The sequence below is a fragment of the Myodes glareolus genome, chromosome 7, assembly GCF_982192425.1.
Source record: "Myodes glareolus chromosome 7, mMyoGla1.1, whole genome shotgun sequence".
Taxonomy (NCBI): Eukaryota; Metazoa; Chordata; class Mammalia; order Rodentia; family Cricetidae; genus Myodes; species Myodes glareolus.
The window spans coordinates 99,380,991-99,388,096 of record NC_142032.1 but is presented as its reverse complement, the minus strand read 5'-3'; positions in this window follow the sequence as shown (position 1 = coordinate 99,388,096).

Below are 7,106 nucleotides of genomic sequence, written 5' to 3'. Positions count from 1 at the left end.
CACACACACACACACACACACACACACACACACGGTCTGGATGAATGATCTTTCATACCCTGACTAGTTCAAAGCAGGTACTCCAAGGTTGTCTTTGAATATACTCTTACTTATCTTGTGGTACATATAAACATTTTAACTTTTTGTTGTGGACATTTTCACATATGTGCAAAAATAGAACAGTGTAACAAAACCCCCAAAGCCCATCACTCAAAAGTTCATTGCAACCTAACAAGGGCCTATAATATATAAACCATGTTGGTTCCCACACAGGACAAAAGGATCCCCAAATGAATCTGGTTTAGCTATGTCCCACTGGAAGAGGTGGCACCTGACCTGAGTCCTTGAGAAATGAGCAAGGTTTTTCTAGAAGGATAAGGTATCCTTCTCATTCATTCATTCACTCTCAACAAATAATTATAATGTATGAGGCACTGTCCTTGGTGCTAAGAACACCCAAAGGGACAAGGTAAGAGAGTTCCTGTTTCCATACCATTTCAAAGTTAACAGAAAGAGACACCAAGCAAGTCGTTAGAAACATGGTGTCTTAAAGAAAATACACAGGGCACTGTGTGGGTAGGGTTAGTCTGGCCTGGGGGGTTTGGAAGACCCACACAGGAAGTAGAATTTAAATGAGAGAACAGGATAAAGGTAGTAAATATTAGGCTGAAGAAGAGGAAATTTTCAAAATAGCAGGAAGACAGGAAGAGTATGGGTGCTGCTATAGTTAAAGAACTCCACCCAAACTCATGTTGAGTCAAGAGGACAACCTGAGTTATACATAGTAAGGTCCTGTCTAAGCCCCCTCCTATCCATCCTGACCCCAGAAGTCATGAGGGTTCTGCTTTTATACACGAGTTTATCCATTCATGGGTTAATGGAGTAAAGTGTTATGTGGAGGACAGGTCTGTTATAAAAGCCAGTTGTTGCTTCTCTCTCTCTCTCTCTCTCTCTCTCTCTCTCTCTCTCTCTCTCTCTCTCGTTTTATAAGACATGGTTTCTCTGTGTAGCCCTGGTTGTCCTGAAACTTACTCTGTAGACCAGGTTGGCCTCAAACTCAGAGATCCTCCTGCCTCTACCTCCCAAGTGCTGGGATTAAAGGTGTTACTACTGCAGCCCAGGTGGGCTGCGTTTCTTTTATGCACTCCCTCCTCTTACCATATGATGCACTGTGCCATCTTGAAACCCTGCAGAGTTCTAACAGCAACTCTCACCAAAATTCACCTTGATCTTGTACATCCAAGACTCCAGAAATAAAAACTGAACAAATATTTATTATCTGTAAATTACCCAGTTCATGGCATGTAGCTATAACTGCAGAAAACAGATGAAGGCAAGTGTTAATGGCGCAGAAAACAGCAAAAGGGGTGGAACAATGCCAAATCAAGTCGGTTCTTGTACGGTCAGTTGAGGGTTCAGAACTTTAAGGGCAGTAGAGAGTCATCAGAGCTTAAAGTGAGAGAATGGCAGATGTGATCATCTGGGTATTGAGGGAGAAAAGGCCAACATTGTAGGGGCTGGAAGGATGGCTCAGTGGTTAAGAGAACTGGCTGCTCTTCCTAGAGGTCCTGAGTTCAATTCCCAGTAACCACATGGTGGCTCACAACCATCTGTAATGAGATCTGGTGCCCTCTTTTGGCCTGCAGGGATACATGCAAGCAGAATACTATGAATAATAAATAAATAGATAAATCTTTAAGAAAAGGTCAGTGTTGGAAGGGTAGAGACCAATTAGGAAGCAGTTAAGGTGTCCTAGGCAGGAGATGATGAGTAAGGACCATACAGTGGGAATAGGAATGGAGAAAATTGCAAATCAGAAGGTAGAAGTCATAAAAAAATAGTAATCAATTAATTTGTTAGGAATAGACTTTGAGGAGTAGCTTTTAGATTTTTGCTTTGATCAATGAAAAATGTCAGAATATCACTCACTTAAAATGGCCCCACCAAAATTTTCTCTCTAAGTCTCATTGAACAGGAAGCTCAGGTATTACAGGAAATATTTCCAGATAATCCCAGAGACATGGACATTCTGATGAGAACTGTTACTTCTCTGTAGCTGTGCTATAAAACACCATGACCAAGGCAACTTGGGACTTATCTAGGGCTTAACAGTTCTGGAAAGAAAGAAGCCCATCACCATCATGGCAGGGAACATGGCAGCAGGTGGACAAGGCATGGTGCTGGCATTGTAGCTGAGGGCTTACATCTTGATCAACAAGGCAGAGGACTAATAGGAATGTCCGCAGTGACTTGCCTCCTCCAATAAAGCCATATCTCCTAAGCCTTCCTAAGCAGTTCCACCAACTAGAGACCAAGTGTTCAATCTAATGGCCTATGGGACCATTCTCATTCAAACCTCCCTAGTCTAATTAGCTATAGTACAAGAAAAAAAAATGTCTTCTATACTGGGTTCCTCTTCAGATGCTGAGATTATAAGCACATGCTGCCATACTCAGTGTATCATGGAGTTATGCTATTAAATTGGATGGACCAATCAATTAGCATTCCTTGCCAATTGGTGCCCACATTATCTATATGGAAGAACAGAATTTTCATCCATATTAACACTTTTAGGGAAAAAAATAATGCTTCACTACGTGTGACTATTGGGGGTTCATTAATTTTTACTTAATTTTTATAGAAACATTTTGTTTATTTATTTTATGTGCATATATGCATGAGAGCTCATGCATGTTATGTTGCATGTGTGTAATTCAGGAGACAATTGCAAGAGTTGGTTCTCTCCTTCTACCATGTGGGTCCCAGGCATGCAACTTCAGTCATCAGTCTTGCACCAAGCCTTTACTTGTCTGAGCGATTTTGTGAGCCCAAATATTGTCTTATATTATATGTTTTCTTGTATTTAAAGTAATAAACCGTAGTACTTCTGAGTGGTGGCTTTTATTTAGAAAATCTATAGAAATCTGGGTGATGATGGCTCACACCTTTAAACCCAGCAATTGGGAGGCAGAGACAGGCGGATCTCTGAGTTAGAGGCCAGCCTGGTCTACAGAGTGAGTTCCAGGAGAGTCAAGGCTACACAAAGAAACCCTGTCTGGAAAAACAGAAAGAAAGAATGAAAGAAAGAAAGAGAGAAAGAGAGAGGAAGGAAGGAAGGAAGGAAGGAAGGAAGGAAGGAAGGAAGGAAATGAAAATCTATAGAATAAGATATTCTCCTATACTACATGAGGTGGAATTCAGAAGTTAGACTGCAGGCCTGGCAAGAACTTCCTTAAGACACCTCAGTAGAAGTATCCTAGGCCCCAACAGCACTAAGGTAAAAAAGACACGAAGGTCTCAAATGCCCGAGATCTGAACTCTAGAAGTGCCAGGGCTTAGGGAGCCAGCAAAAGAAAGGACAGGCCAGGAAGGAAACTGAGAAGAAACTTGAGAGTAAGAGAGGGGATGAGAGAAATTAACATCGTGGACCCGATCCAAGGAGGGAGTTCAAGGACATTAAACGGTCAACAGCATCAACTGCTGCAAAGATTTCCAATACAGTCGGAGCAAAAACAGCGTCCTTTGAATCCAGCATGGTGAAAGTTGCAAACCCCCATGATCCACATCAGCAGAAAACTGAGGTGCCCAGTGTGGTAAACTGAGCAAACAGAAAGTAGATAAGCAAGTGAAAGACTTCCATGTGAGAAACTTGGAAGAAACAGGAGGTAGAAGCTGGAAAATGATTTGAGGTTAGAGTTAGATTTGGGGCCAGGTGTGATGGCGCACACCTTTAATCCCAGCACTCTGAAGGAAGAGACAGGCAGACCTCTGTGAGTTCGAGGCCAGACTGGTCTACAAAGCGAGTTCCAGGACAGCCAGGGCTACTAAAGAGACTCCATCTCAAAAGAAAAACTGTCTGGTTTGGGGAACTGCAGAGATGACTTAGTTATTCAGTGCACTGTTTACTCATTAAGAGAGCCCTCAGCACCCACATGGTAACTCACAGCTGTCCAGGGGATCTGATGCCCTCTTCTGGACTCTGCGGGCACTGCATACACATGGTGCACAGACACACACGCTGCCAAAACACACTTATATGCATAAAAGAAAAATAAATCTTTTTTAAAAATTAAAAGGTTCTAGTTTTGTGGCATGGAGATTCCTCTAGAAACTAAAAACAAAGTTCTTGAGAGACGAAGCAGGAGGATCTCAAGTTTGAGGCCAGTCTGGGTTACATATCCACATCCTGTTTAAAAACTAAAAAAAAATAGGGAGGAAGTGGCTAGAGAGATGGCTTAGTAGTTAAGAGCACTTGTTGCTTTTGTAGGAGAGTCGAGTTTGGTTCCCAGAACCTGTACCAGGTAGCCCAGGAGCACCTGTAACTATAGCTCCAGGACAGCCTACTCCTGTGGCCTCTGGGCATAACCATACATATGTGGCACACTTATGTGGCACACATACACACAAAGTGTATGTGTCTGTGTGTGTGTGTGTTCTTGTTTGTTTGTGATAGATTTTTTTTTTTTTGGTGTAGCCTTGGCTGTCCTGGAACTTGTAAACCAAGCTAGTCTTAAACTTAGAGGTCCGCCTGCCTCTGCCCCTTGAGTGTAGGGATTAAAGTGTGCACCACCCTATCTAGTTCACATTTTTAAAAAGAGATTTATTTATTTATTTTTATTTGTGTGTATTGGAGGAAGCGTAAGGCCAGAAGGGAGCTTTGTATGCCCTGGAGCTGGAGTTACAGGTAACTAATGAGCAGCCTGGCATATGAAGTTCTGGGTTTGGAACACAGGTTCTCTGGGAGAGCATTAGATGCTCTTAACTGCTGACCCATTCATCCAGCCCCCACACAGATAAATAAAACACTAAACTAAAACTAGAAATTGCATCTAACCCAGAAATCCCACTCCTGAGAATAAATACCTTTTACTATTGGCACATTTTCACCAATCCTAACCTCGGTTATGTGACCCTATCTGGGAAAGCTGTGCCTTGGAGACCCGCCCTTCCTGCTCTTTCCTTATATAGGGTCTTAGTCCCACAGCCCATTTCACAGTGGGCTCCAAACTCAGAGCTACACTTGCATAGTGAATGTAGGGTATAGGGTCTGAGCTCACTTCTGGGTTTGAAAACCCAACCCCTGTGTTCAAACACCCACCAATTCATGAGGGCAAGATCCCATCAACCCCTGGGCTTGCCTCCAGCTCAGGACTAGAATTTCTTCCAATCTCCATCCTGGAAATTCTGCTCTTCTGCCCCTCCCCACAATAAACACCAAATAAAGCCTGCCTCCCTCTCAGCTTTCTGTTGCTTCTCACCCAGCAGAGGCAGCTACTCTCCTGCATCTTAATCTCTGTGTGAGGTTTGTTGTGTGGGGTAACTTTGTGGCATTCCTTGGCTCCTGGCTGCCAGGATACCTTTCCCCTCAGAGCTGCAACACTCACAATGATCGGTCAGTTCTGAGATGAGCACACAGTTAAAGAACACAGAAGTCAGGTCCAGGAATTTTCCTGGAACTTTCAAGCTCAGTGTAAGCCTTGGCAGGCATCTTGTCACTAAGGAGGCGGTGCCTTCCAGACAATGAGGCCAACGTGGGAGAAAACAGCAGGGCTCAGAACAGAGAGGCCTGAAAATAGCAACTTAACACCTGTATTGCCCTCGGCTTGAAGTCAAAATCTGCTTACATTGGTTTAGCCACACAAATCAACAGATTTTTCTCTTTGCTTCTACGGCTTCATGTTTCGCTTTTTACAACATAAGAGTTGTGATGGATGTAGGTAAGGCAGATTTCACCTGTTGGTACTCACCCCCACACCCACTTGTCGGTAACACCCCTAGCACCACCTAAGCCTAGGGTCTGAGAACCACAGCTCATGCATTTCTCTGTCAGCTTGGTCCCAGTTAAGTCTGACGGTGGGAGCAAGGGAAATCTCTCCCTCCTTTTCTATCCACATCTCCAGCCACATCAGCAGTGGTCCCTGAATATCAATCAGAAATAAGGGTGGATCCAAAAGCATCAGCAGTACAAGCTAGTTCAGATATGCCCACCCCAGCTTCTGTATCTTCTGTTTTGCTCCTCTAAACCTTGATTGGCAGTTAGCTTCCTAGTGTTTGGATAATGCTGCTATCCTCCACAGGCATCTCCAAACTCAACTTTGTAACAACTTTTTTGCTTTAATTTCTTGTCTTCTTGGAATGCCCAGAGTGGTTTCTGTAGCTGCATTGAACAATTATTGATGCAACACATACTCCTAGTTTGATCAAACTGGAAAAAAAATAATTGATTAATTAATAAAAGTTAAAAAATGTGTTTCTTTATACATATGAGTCGCTGTGGTCATGGTGTCTCTTTACAGCAATAAAACCCTAAGATGCCTGGGAAGCTGGAATTGAGGGGTTTCTTCACAGTGAGACAGTTGTGAGTGAGGAAGAGTAACAGTTTGGCCACAGGGCAGCAGAAGTAGGGGAAACATTTGCGTCAATACCTTTCTGCAACTGAGAAGACACAGTCAGGAGCATGTGGATAATGGCCATAAAATGGTGCAGCGAGAGGCTGGAGAGCTGGGTCGGGTGAAAGCACTTGCTGGACAAACAGGAAAACCTGGGTTGGCATCATCAGAAGCCCACAAATGTTGAACGGGGAGACGCAGGGGCCTGAGCAGTCTCCTGTAATTCTAGCCCTGAGAGTGGTAGTAAGAATAGCAAGACTAGCCATTCACAGTAGGTGCTGGGAAGCAGGGAGAGTGGTCCAGGAGGGATTTTGGCATTGACCTTGGGCCTCAGGCACAGGCACCTACCTACACACACGTCCACACACACATTCAAAAATAGGCAGGCACACATGCTAGACAAGCATTCCATCACTGAGTGCCTGGTAGTTTGAGTGTAATTGACACCCATTCTCATAGGGAATGGCACTAGTAGGAGGTGTGGCTTGTTAAAGTAGGTGTAGCCTTGTTGGAGGAAGTGTATCCCTGTGTGGGTGGGCTTTGAGGTCTCTTTTTTTTCTCAAACGTCCCTCAGTGTGACTTTCAGTTGACTCCCTGTTGCCTCAGCTACAACTACAGCACCTCATCTGCCTGAGCGGCGCCACGCTCCCCAGCATGATGATAACGGACCGAACCTCTGAAACTGTAAGGGAGCCGCCCTAATTAAATGTTTTCTCT